The sequence below is a fragment of the Ambystoma mexicanum genome, chromosome 7q, assembly GCF_040938575.1.
Source record: "Ambystoma mexicanum isolate Mex_15411 chromosome 7q, UKY_AmexF1_1, whole genome shotgun sequence".
Lineage (NCBI taxonomy): Eukaryota > Metazoa > Chordata > Amphibia > Caudata > Ambystomatidae > Ambystoma > Ambystoma mexicanum.
The window spans coordinates 1,027,101,296-1,027,114,752 of record NC_090941.1 but is presented as its reverse complement, the minus strand read 5'-3'; the positions used below and the strand labels follow the sequence as shown (position 1 = coordinate 1,027,114,752).

Genomic DNA, 13,457 nt, shown 5'->3' with positions numbered 1-13,457 from the left:
AGGGCATTACTATTGTTCCGGGACAAAATTAAGAAGTATCACTAACAATGGGCGGTAGAGACACACAGGGGATGCCCCGCTCCTGGCCAGAGCAGGGCACCCACAATAGAGGCATACTAGATCACATGGACACATTCTTAGCTGCCAAATATAAAGGTAAGCAACTTCAAAAAAGAAAAGAAATACTAAATGTGTGGAAGATGGTAGAGGATGTGGAGGATCCTGATGGGAGGAGGGGCGCCAACCACAGAGGAAGTATTTTTAAATGTAATGTCCAGGACAACACAGGAGAACAAAGCCACACACCCACATACAGGGCTCTATGCACTCACCATCTGCCCAGCCACGGGATACAGAAATCCAGCATATGTGCCCACCTCAGCTACCACCCCACCTCCCCACATACCAGCACTGAGTACAGTAACACCCCAGAACGGCAAGGGTCAGAAAGAGCTACAAGAGGCATTGGAAGCTATACGGGTGGAATTGGCTCGATTGAGGGCAGCACAGGCAGGAGGGAAAAAGGAGAATGGGTTAGACAAAAATGGAGAGCAGGAGACATTTTGTTCAGACTAGGCAGCTCGACTATTACGGATGTGCACATTGAGAAGGAGGGGGCTGTCGGCAGAGGAGTGGGGAGCATAGGGAATGGGACTGCAAGGTCTGAGAGGGGCACAGAGGAGGATTTGAGGGAAGATGATGGGACACCGGACGAGAATGAGGACAATGAAGCAGATGCGCAGCAGGCGCTGGAGGTCTCAAAGTTTGTGGGGACTGCTATTAAAGAACAGGTTTGGTCGAGTGGCAGTAGCAAGGAAAAAGGGAAGTGTTGGATGTAAAGAAGGTAGAAACACAGGCGCTCAAATGCTGTTGTTGCACAAAGGCCTAGGTAGGGTGGCACGGTGTACCCTGGGTGCAGATGGACACAAATAATTTGATTAAACTAATCCCACCCCTTACATCCAGGGCTAGAAAAGGGATATATGCATTTGAAAAAAACAGACAGCAGGGATTCCCTTGGCTGTGCGGGATATGAAAAGTTTGCTTGTCGCGATAGTGGGGAACCAAGCAGGGGATATGTTGGTTAAGGCAGGATACCCTGGAGTGAAACTAAACGTGTACCACGGCGCGCCCTTTAGCAACCAGAGTGCAAGTGTGGAACACGCTGCAGCGGAAACACCTTGACACACCAGATCTGCAGTCCATCATTCCGTACAGTGTAGAGAAGGAGCCAAGTACCCCCACCTCAAGCATCACTCATATGTTGCCTATATGTTGGGAACCTGAATGTGAAATACGTGCAGTATCAGTGAAAATACCAATACCAAGGAGAATCCTGGAAGCAAGGTTCCCATTATGAAAACCATACCTGCATAGATGACAGTATGATGGCCATTTGAATGAAATACCAGAAGAAGTGTGAAAAATGAGCAAAAAAGCAGATTGGTGATATCACATGAAGCAAAACAGATGCACCCAGAAGAGATAGAGACAAGAGAACATAGATAATCTATAGGCATCAGCGAAAGTATCAAAGACAAGTAACATTTCGGGATTGAGATGAAGATGTTTATGTCACAGAAAAAATGAAGATATCAAGTTATGTTACAAGTGTACAGATGCAAAGAATATATATATGTATAGGAGTGAGTGAATTATGGACAATTCCACTATGCATTTTTGCAGCGCTGGACCACAAAAAGGAAGACTTTTCCAGTGTGTCGCAGTTAAAAAGCAATTGAATATTACAAGAGTGAATCTAAGAAGGGTGAGGCTGGACCATCCCCCAAAAAGCCCAGGCTGCTTTGGGCTGGAATGATCAGACAGTAGCTACAACCGTATGAAAGAACAAACTCTTGTTTAGAAGACAAGTACGAAAACAAGGAAGACGTCAGAGGTTCATTAATTAATAGTATTTTAAACACACCAAGATCTCAAAATCATGGTCTTCAGTCACGTGAGGGGTGGAAATGGACAATCATGATGAACCACACCTACGCAAGTAGACAGAGCATGCCTCTACTCCCTCGTTTTCTCCAGAGAAAGGAACGTTTCCAAGGCCAAGTACAAAACCTTAATTGATGTGCAGTCCAGGGAGGTGATGATAGATGATATGCTAATTGGTGGGAAGCTATGGTCAAGACCAACCCACCAGCACCTGGAGACCGGCCAGCGTGCTGCTGGCACAGGTGGAAAAGTACTGACGAATGTAAGGGTGCAAACCAATTATAGAGGGCCTTGTATTAAAGAGCCCTATAGTTTGTGTAACCAATGGGACGTCATGTATTTGATGACATTCATAGTGACCCATTTGGGCGTGGGCTTAGCTGCCCCACCTGACGCTAAAGACCCCAACACTCTCTTAGAGAAGTATGGAACGTATGCCTAGATGTTCCTTTAGACCCAAAAACTTTCTCCAATAGGTTTTTGTAGTTGAAAAGCAGGTTGACGTCAGCAATGACAAGTTTTTACTATAAAACGCATGTTTTTTATGAAATGTTTCGAGATCATGCTGAGAGACGTCCATTGATGTCCGTTCGACTCCCGGTTTTAGATAATTGACATTAAAACAGTTGAACTTTGCCAACTTCGAGTTAGTCTGATTAGTGATGTTTGAGTATCTTCTGCACCCCCATCCATCTATAAAAAAGTATTGCTACCTCATCTTAAAGGGCTGGGTTAGTAATCCCGTTTCATGTGGTAGCAGAGGATGGTTAAAAAACCGTTGACCTAGTAAGCTTTGGGGTCCCTGTAATATTGGACGTCCTCTGCCATTTAGCTGAAAGGATGTGAAGCTCCCTGTAAATAGCAGAAATTAGCTTAAAGAATCTTGCAAGTGCAGGTGGGATGGTTCCCTCAGTTTCCACGGAATCCACTCCCGATTTCTACAGAAAGCTGAGCACACGGAAGGCTGAAGCGGCTAGTTGAGGAGGCAACGATGCTGCAAGTCGGAAGTTAAAAACACGAGTGGTGAGTAGAACTGAGTGAGGTGACAAATTGTGAATGGGCAGTGAGTGGAGAGAGTGATAAGGGGAAATAAGTAACGGAGGGTGGTTGGGGTGAACAACTTGAGACGATTAACATCAAGTTAATAGTGAATGGCTCGAGACAATGAGCATCGAGCTATTAAGTAATTGACTTGAAACGAGGATTGTCAAGCAATAGAGAAACTGAGACGAGGAGTGTCGCAGTTAGATTAAGCCCAGTATCCTGCATCACAGCACGTTTTCAAAAGGAGTCGTGTCCAGAGTCCCAATTGTGGATGACGTAGACTATGGACACAATTCAAGATTGTCTAAAGGGAATGACTCAAACTCTGTAGGAGTATTTTCAGGGCCAAGAATAGTCACAAAGAGCGTGAATAAAGGAATAGTCACGAGGAGCGTAGACTGAGATATACGTAGGCCGGCCAAGTCCGTCAGTTTTTTTTATGTGCTGTATAAAGTATATGTGGTGAAGAAATAGCGAAGAATTAACAGACGTGAAAAAGAAAGCACAGAGATTTGAAATTTAATTATTTGTTTATTTAGTTGAACTGATGTTTAGTGAATAAGTAGACTGAAATAAATTGTGATATAAAAGGCTTGGAGCAGCGACGGTTGGTGCAGACTCATATTGTGCTGTTTTTCTGAACGTATTTTTAAAGTGTAAAACGTGAGTATTGACAGTCAAGTGTGATGAGTCAAAATTAAGGATATTACTCCGCTTATACATCTATGCAAACAGTTTCCAAAACACGCACCCAAGCTTAAGCAGTACAGTGCAGAATGGGTTAAGGGCACAGCTGACGAGATGTTCATGCCATGGCCCCAAGGGGGATCACTATCAAAAGCAGTTTTGCAACACACGACGACACATTTGCACGCACCATACATGGGAAAACAGTTAGAAAAGAGGTTAGCGAGCTTAGAGCTCTGGAAGATGTACCAGGAGGAAAGGGAAGATCCACCTCCTGAAGACTGGATGCTTAACCAATGCAAAGAGTGGGGTGAGCAGCCATCTGCTCCCCCTCCGCATCTGAAGTAAATGGCGATAGTACGAAGGATGATGGACTGTACCCATTAAGAGAGCTTAAGGCAGCAATAGGATACAACAATCCGGCATATGATTCACCTGCGCATAGCAGTGACGAGAGTCCAGAGAAGACTCCGGAAAGAGATGTGATCTCTAAAGTCTTACGGGACAAGGAGAGAAACGATCAACCAAGTACATCCTTCGATATAGGATGGGCAATAAAGAGATGGAAAGGAAAGAAAGATAAGGCTGATGAGGTAGCGCTGATACAGAACGAATGGATGGGTGGTCAAATTTTGATCAAACTTGATGGAAAGAGCATTGAGGAAGTAAGGCAAAGGGAAGATCGAGACGAACAAGATGAAAAAGGCAGAGAACAAGAGGAAGAATTGAAAGGAGAAGCGGCTACAAGAAAGGATAGACAGACAGGCACAGCTGTATCAAGATGAACAGCTAAAGAAGCAGGAAAGGGCAGAGGAGCAAAGAAAGTATAATAGGCAGAAGGCAATTGAAGAACGAGACAAGATAGAAAAAGAGAAGTAGAGGAAGAGCAGAAATGAATAGAAAAACGAATACAAAGACGAAGTAACAAAGAGATAACGTAGTGCAAACGAGAGAAGAGAGGTGAAAAAGGGGTTCGCAGTCCTCCGCATCTAAAGGGGGGCCAGCTAAACCTCAACAATGACTGCCTCATGGGCAATCTGCTGGGGGCAGGGTAGCGATGCATGTGGATGAGTGGAGCAGAATAACATTGGATCGTTGGGTGTTGGACACAGTGCGTCTAGGCCAGTCGTTAAAGTTCAAGTGTCCCCCGGTTCCTATACCACCGGTGCTTGTTGTACAGCCGCATCTTCACATCCTGTGGCAAGAGGTGGTTCTCATGCTGGAGAAAGGGGCTATAGAACCGGTGCCGGTGGCAGAGTGGGGCCAAGGGGTTTATTCCTGATACTTTGTGGTGAAGAAGCCCAACGGCAAGTGGAGGACCATTCTAGAACAAGACTCTGCAACGCCTGAAGTTCAAGATGCTCACTCTTCAGGAGGTTATCCGGTCGGTGCAGCCGGGTGCGTTTCTAGCACCATTGGATCTACAGGACTGATATTTTTACATTCCAATGCGGCGACGGTAAATGTTCATGTTCCAGTGCTGGTGATTCCTAAAAGCGATTTGAACATTTGTAGCTTTCCAAAAGCAGATGCTCACCTGAGAAGGAAGAGATCTGTAAAGCCCATGCGGCGACGGTAAATGTTCACGTTCCAGTGCTGGTGATTCCTAAAAGCGATTTGAACATTGGTAGCTTTCCAAAAGCAGATTATCACCTGAGAAGGAAGAGATCTGTAGATCTGATTAATCGAATGAAGAGGGAGAATTATTTCTCAGCCAAGTCAACAGAGGCTTTTGACTATTTTATATGAGCACAGATTGTTCGGCCAGACTTCGATATTCACAATTTTTATGCCAAGGATCCAGACAGCAGCAAATACTAAATGGTTACAGATAACCAGATGGGAGTTGTTACAGACAGATCTACGTGATTTTACCGAACCAGAAATTTCGACCCCCAAAAGTCAGTTTTTTTTTTTCAATTTACCGCAAATATATATGTGGGGGAGACACCCCACAGCCCCCGCCCACCTTACCCCTTGTCATATATGCTGGGGAACAGGCAAGAGCAAGATGGGTTAGGGCCTGGCAGACTAAACACGTCTTGCAGGCATCCAACATCCATTTACCACACTCTTGCACTCAGGTGCATTGCACAGTTAGCCTGGCCCCCTTTAGGGACTCCGATTGGCCCAGGCACACTTCCAGCACACTCAAGATGGCCCCAGAGGGACTTCCTGTGAATACCAAGGCACGTCCCAGCCTCTGGGCGTGGTCGGCTATATAAGCCACGGCCAAAGGCAGACCCGTGCTTTGTGTTGCTACTGTGGCTTTGAGCAACATGCTTACCGCAATCCTTGACCTGTTCCTTCCTCGATCTCATCCGCGCGCAGGTCCTGGATCTCAGCATCTGAAAGGGAAAGACAGCATAAGAAAAGCAGAACCTGTCAGCGACCTCCTCAGCAATCCACCTTCTTGAGCGAACGTGCGTGCAGTCAGCAGCATCACTTACCCGAATCTTGGAAAACCTTAAGTTAGCGTTCAGACTTCTTTCGCGCGCCTACTTGGTCGGATCCTTTCCGAGAACCTCCGCAAACCACCTGTGAAGAAAGAAAGAACAAGATTAGCACTAGCAATCATCTGGCCTATCACATGCAGAACTCACTGCATAGCAAGGGCTCTCTAAGATGCGCTGAATACCCGAACCAGTGAAGTAACTGCAATCAGAACTTACCTTCAAGTATAACAGGAACCACTGACGCAACTTGAACACGGACTAACTTACCTGCACTCTGGAACTAGACCTTACCTGCAAACATAACTCGAGCCAGTGACGCAACTGGACCCAGAACTTACCGGGAACTAGAACTTACCTGCAATATAACCCAAACCAGTGAAGCAACTGGAACTAGAACTTACCTGAAACCAGGAACTAGAACATCAGCAAGCACCCCGAACCCAATGGAGTACCAAGGGTCTCAGAGCTACAGCGCCCCTGCCTAGTTCAGGATGGAGCGCTCGCCCAATCTATTCTAAAGGTGAGCCATATCCCTACACATCTATCACAGTGCACACACAGGAGGAGGGAAAGGGGGATTTGGGCCATATACAGGCAAACTGAGCAACTCACTTCTCTCTCAACAGATACCAGTAGTATCACTCCACTACTCCAGGGAAAGGGTCCGGAAGGCTTCATAGCTCCCATGGAGACACAGGTGAGAGTGACACCCCTATACATTTTTTATTCACTCCCCCCGCCCCCACCACATATATATATATACATGCAGAAAATTGGGGGTCAGACTTTTGGGAGTAGGTAATTTTGTACAATACCGTTACAGACGATCAACACTACCATGAAGGGATTCAATGCTATCAAGGAAGAGCTGAGCGCCATATGACTGATGACTCTTCAGAATAGATACGTCCTAGACATGATCACAGCTATGGATGGAGGTGTTTGTCCCAAAATTGGAGAATCATGTTGCACGTTCATACTATCATATTGTCATGATGCCCGCTCCCGGGGAGCCGGTTCAAGCCCTGCGTCCTGAAAGCGGACATCCAGTCCCCAAGGAAGGACCCAGCAAACCCATATAGGGGCCCTTTGGACAGTGTCCTGGTGCCTATGGCGCCAGGCTCATAAAAGACATCAGTCCTGGCGCCATAGGCGCCAGGCTCATTATGGAAGTGCTTGGGTGCACTTACCTGATGCAGACCATGCTGCAGGATCCCGGTCTCCTTGAGGCCTGAAAGGAACTACTTTACCTGTGGGATTAATTTAACATCCGGGCGTGGTCGGGGAAGGATACATACCTGATTGGAGGAAGGATACATGCCTGGAACTTCTTCCAAGGCTATTTAAACCCCACCCGAACAGCCACACATGCTTTGTGTTGTTCTGCATCTAGCAGCTGGACGCTCACCGGGTCTGCTCCTGCATCCTGACTTCTGCCATGCCTGCCAGCATCCTGGGTCACCTGCAAAGGAAGAGAAGAAGAGAACAGAAGAAGGAAAAGTCCTTACCTGCTAAAACCGCATCCCGGAGACATCTCGCCGACAATCCTGAAAAGGAAGACTTATTTAAAAGCTCATCGCGTCAATCGCTGCAGCGCCGCATTCCACTCACCTTTACAGGGCGCCTCCATGTTCAGCAGCGATCATCCGTATTCGCAGTCACGCCCCAGCGCCTAGAGAGAAAAAGACCAGAACAAAAGGTGAGAGAGAGAAGGGAATAAGGAAAGCTAAATCTCCATATTAACACTTACCTGTTGATTCATTCCCTCTTCATTTCGTGTCCGCGCCGCATCCTGGCATTTCCGGACCCCGGCCCCTAAGGGGAAAGAGAGACATCAGCGTTAATGAGCGAATGAAAAGACATTACCAAAAAACGCTCATTAAAGACTAACCTCATTTCTACAAGGATTTCACCTCTCATCTCGGGTCGGTGCCTGTTCCCCGGCATTCCGTACCCCGGCCCCTATGGGGAAAAAGACAGTAGCATTAGTACATTAATGCATGGACACAAGGGGAACCTCTTATCAACAAACTTACCTGGAAGCCAAGTAAGTTTGGTTCTCACCAATCCGAAAATCCAGTGAAGTAACTGGATACCAACGCGCACCTGCATCAGAAGCAGGATGGAGAGCTCGTCGTTCCAGAACATAAGGTGAGACGCTACGAGGAATCACAGAAGGGTTTCTAGAAGGGTGAGAGGGGAAAGTGGGAGGCTGATTGCATTACCCCGCAGACAGTTAATCCCCTATTTCCACCTACAGAAGGATACTTCTGCGAGCCAGACAAGCCAGATTTGGGGGCCCGGTCCAGTCCGTCTTTCGAACCCTGCACATCACCTTAGAAGAGGTCACAGCAGCGCGAACCAGGCCAGCGCCTCCGTGGGAGTCAGGTGAGCGTTACACATATGACGACAAGAATGGCACCTTCACAGAGGCCATAGAGATGCCGATGAAGCTACACGTCCAAATGATAGACGAAGTGGAAGATATTGCTGATGGCAGTTGGTTTGGACCACTCTTTTTGTGGGTTCCACAATGGATGGCAGATATGTTCAAGTTCCTTGGAGCCCTAATAGTGATGCTGATGCTTGGATCCTGTCTTATCTCACAATGAAAGAAGACTGCGAAGAAAGCCATATCGATGAAGATCTTGATTGTGGTTGAATCAGGATGGAAAACCAAAGAGCTAACAGATGATGAAATCAACGACTACATGAAAACCAGCATCCATGCACCTAAAGGAACGAAATTCCTGTACCGAAAGAACCATAAGCAGTATGAGGGGAAATTGATCTATTGCACTCCAAATGGACAGTGCATGCTTATGAGCTGGAAGAAAGATGAGCATGTGAAATCAGCTGGATGCCTGAAAGGAGTAATAAAGATATGGGTCCCGAAAAAGCATTTATTCAAAAGAGGATGTCTAGATGTGAAGGATGATGGGAGAGTGGTCGAGGAACTGCCCAGAGGGGAAGAGTGTAGAGAAGGAGCCAAGTACCCCCACCTCAAGCATCGCTCCCATGTTGCCTATATGTTGGGAACCTGAATGTGAAATACGTGCAGTACCAGTGAAATACCAATACCAAGGAGAATCCTGGAAGCAAGGTTCTCATTAAGAAAACCATACCTGCATACACGACAGTATGATGGGCATTTGAATGAAATACCAGAAGAAGTGTGAAAAATTAGCAAAAGAGCAGATTGGTGATGTCACATGAAGCAAGACTGATGCACTCAGAAGAGATGCAGAGACAAGAGAGTATAGATATTCTAGAGGCGTCAGAGAAAGTATTAAAGATAAGTAACATTTCGGGATCGAGATGAAGATGTTTATGTTACAGGAATAATGAAGATATCAAGTTATTTTACAAGTGTACAGATGCAAAGAAACGCAAGCAGACAAAATATTCTTAAGGCTAGCTATGTAGTGAATAGATTACGCCATGCATATATATACAGGACTCTGATTCTATTTGTCTTAGTGTTACCCTCCTACTTACGAGATAATAAAGACTTTTTACAACATATTACGGATACATCGTGGGAGGATGCCTTTATTTTGGCAACACTTGATGTGGTCTCTTTATATACCTCTATTAACCATAATGTAGGCATGAAAGCCTGTAAACATTTCTTGGACACCCGATCTTTGAATCTATTGGGTCACAGTACCATGATCCTTGAAATGCTATTCTTTTGTTTGACCAATAATGTTTTTCTGTTTGAAGGTTCTTTTTTCCGACAGGTTAGAGGTACCGCTATGGGCAGTACCTTTGCTCCCTCTTATGCTAGTTTGACCATGGGGTGGTGGGAGGAAACCTTTGTCTGATTTGATTTTCTTGAGTTTTCCCCACACAAATTGTATCATGGTGGCTTTACATTGACGATGTTTTTAAAATTTGGAAGGGCACTGAGGGTGATTGGTTATCATTTGTTACCAGTATCAACAAGAATTTGGTTAATTGAAATTTGCAGAATGCCATAGTAATCATGTAATTGTATATCTTGACGTCATTGTCACTCTCGACACTCTGGGTATGCACACATCCTTGTATAAAAAATCCTCTACCACTGGCCTTCCACTGCATGTCAGTAGTTGCCATCCACCATCTTGCAAAAAGAGTATTCCGTATGGTGAATTTATTCGCTTCTGCCGCAACTGCACCGATATGAAACAATTTGATAGGTGCTGTGCTCTTGCTGCTATGGATTTTGTAATACAAGGTTATGATGAAAACAATCATTTAATCTGCCTATGTTAAGGCACGTGGTCTTTCCAGGGATAAACTCCTACATGGCATAAGTTCCAACAAATCAACTAACAATGATGATCTTCGTTTGATTGTAACCTATGACAATGGCTCTTCAAAAGTTTGTAAAATTGTCCAGAAGCATTTGCGTGTACTCAGTTTGGACAAACATTTGTGTCCTTTGCTTTCTGTCTGACCCTACCCTAACTTACAATCAAGAACCCTCTCTCAGAGACAGACTGGTTTCTAGCTTCCTGCCTGCCATACAAAATAACTATTTTTCTAGCTGGATGTCTGGTGCTCCGTTAGGTTTCACCAAGTGACATAAATGTAAGGTTTGTGCTCATGCATTGGTACAAAAGTCGTTTAAACATCCGATCACTGACGTCCTTTTTGAAATCAAATGCTCTATCAATTGCGATACGGCCTTTGTAGTTTATGTGCTTTCTTGTCCATGTTCAAAATGGTACGTAGGTAGTACCACCTGTAAACTCAAACTGAGAATTCTTCAGCATTTGAGAGCTATAAAGAATTCTGACCCTACGTACCCTATGGCAAAACATTTCAAGCAAGACCATGGCAATGACTTCCGTCTTTTGACCTTTTTCGGAGTTGCACATGTTCCCATACATCAAAGAGGAGATGATCAGATGTTGAATTTGAGACATAGAAACCAAGTTTATGCTTGATTTTGACACCAATACCCTGACTGGTCACAAGGTATCCAGTTAAAATTTATTTTTTCGAATGCTAAAATGTCGAAAAAAAATAATGCCAAAAAAACATTTCAAATGTGTTTTTTTTTCTTTATATGTTTTTTTGGGTTTAGCTAATAAAAATACATTGTAAATAAAAAAAAACAGGGGGTTGGTGGGGCCCACATTAAAAAATAAAAAGATTTTAAAAAACGAAATCATTTTTTTCGACATTATTGCATTAGAAAATATGTCATTCGACATATTAACTATAAACCCGGTCACAATATAGATGAGGAGCGCTATACCTTTCTTGGAGTATAAATACCTGCTTTTGTCTCACCGGCCTCTTACATAACTTGATTTCTCCTGTTTTTCATGATTTGCTTATTGAGGTTTCTTTTCCTCTTCCCCCATCCCCTTTTCTTTGGGGTTTCTTTGGCTATTGAATGTGTTCTTTTATTGTTATCTATGAAAGAACATGCCTAAATGGCCTGCCATTCCTGCTCTATTCTGTGTGGGATCTCTGTTTGATTATTCACTTTTCATTTTGTATCTTTTTGTAGGCTGAAGTTTACATTGCTGCATCTTTGTCTGTTCAGTGTTTGACTTTTCAAATGCACATGCTTTACTGTTGGAGTACTTTTGTGGTACAGTACATAATCTGTTAATGGTGGGCTTGTTTTTTTACATTACTTTCTCCATTTTGTAAATCTTACCAAAAGTTGCGTCAACTGTGCTGTGCAGTGATTAGTACTTCAGTATATTCACTTTTTGCAGCCTGATTGTCAAATGCATTTTACTGTATGCACTTGAGTGTCAGTCTGTCTTTCGGACTTGCCTATACACTTCTCTTCAATAGTGAAATAACTGAGTATGCTGTCACTGTGTCAACATTGTTATTTACTAATCCGGATTGCTGTACCTTGCTTTGAATGCTGCTGGCTATGCACTTTATCATTCCATCCTTTATGTCAGTAATAATTTATGCTGTGCTTCAAAAACAATAATTGCACTATGTTACATTTTACCATGTTTGCTGCGAGCTTGAATAACGCAGTACAAATAGGCACTTTATCTTGTGAAATGCTGCTTTGTGCAATTTATCAACCTAGATTGCAGATGGCCTTGCACTTTGCTCTGTATGCTGCTAGCTACGCTCTATGCACTTTATCTGGTTATCCATCTTGGTTGAAATTACTATGTTGTGCTTTTAAAGCGATCATTGCACTAATGCACTATTTTAACACTTTACCGTGTTCCTTGCTGGCTCGAATAACGTGGTATAAATAGGCATTGTACTTTATCTTTTGAAATGCTGCTTTTTGCAATGTATTCATGCACTATGCTGAATCTGACTTTTATGGCCAATATCAAAAAACTATGCAGAACAAACATGCATTTTTTTGCTTTTGAAATGCTGCCAGTCACGTAAAGAACTAACAAATATGCACCTCATTTTGAAATGTTGTTTTCCGCCATTTATTCCATTTTTTTCAGCGGCATGAGGATACCCGTATGAACTTGATGCCGGGCTACGATCACTTTCAGCTCTGGGGTGGGACTGTTATGACTGTATATATATGGATGGTCGGCTAATAATTGCAGAATAAGCAAGGTCTGGTCGGAAATGCATTTTATCTGTTGTGTGCACCATTGTTTAAACAGAATAGTTATTTGTTTGTACTGTGCCTCAAAACTGTTTCTCCTGTTGGTAATATACCATACTGTTGCATTCCAGTCAAAGATGTCTGCTGCACTGGCTTTACTGACACCTACCTATTTTATGCACAGTGGACACAGTAGTAGGACTAGTACTGTTCCTTTTAACACTGCCTTTCACCTTGATCCTTTACACATGAACAAGCGCAGAGTGGAACGCGAAACGCGTCGTGCTGAGCAGGATTTGCCCAAGGGCGTCCGTCCTGCCTCTGTTATGTGTGTTGCTGTCTAACAGTTTGACAAATGAGTTTTTTAACAATAAAAATGTGTAATTTATTACGATTCTAGTCAGGAGTTTTTCTTTTTCTGACACAGCAACGTGGAGTTCTCTTCTCGCCTGGAGTGCAGTTTGTTTTTTGCTTCTTTTTCTTGTGGATATATATATATTCAATGAAAAAGCATTGTTAAGGGGACGTTATGGTTAAGTTGCACTATATATAAAGTATATGGGCCATATACTTTTTTTGTGCAAAATTTGGTGTGGATTCGTCCAGGGGGAGGGAAGTTATAAGCCGGCCAAAAAGTGCTCTTCCTATTGGTTTGGTTTAGCAACTTCACCATAACTACACGGCCACTACCGTGGGCTGTGTCATATATATATATATATATATATATATATATATATATATATATATATTCCACAACGCATTTTAGCAGA

The 13,457-nt window shown here is 43.8% G+C and overlaps 1 protein-coding gene across 1 annotated transcript in view; it reads left to right on the top strand.

Moving 5' to 3' along the window:
* IL18BP (interleukin 18 binding protein) overlaps window positions 1-13,078 on the top strand; it is a 158,953-nt gene extending 145,875 nt beyond the window's left edge. Inside the window, exon 6 of the mRNA XM_069640309.1 lies at window positions 12,578-13,078. The gene's annotated coding sequence lies outside the window, so the exon portion shown is untranslated. The remainder of the gene's footprint in view (window positions 1-12,577) is intronic.
* The last annotated feature ends 379 nt before the right edge of the window (window positions 13,079-13,457 follow it).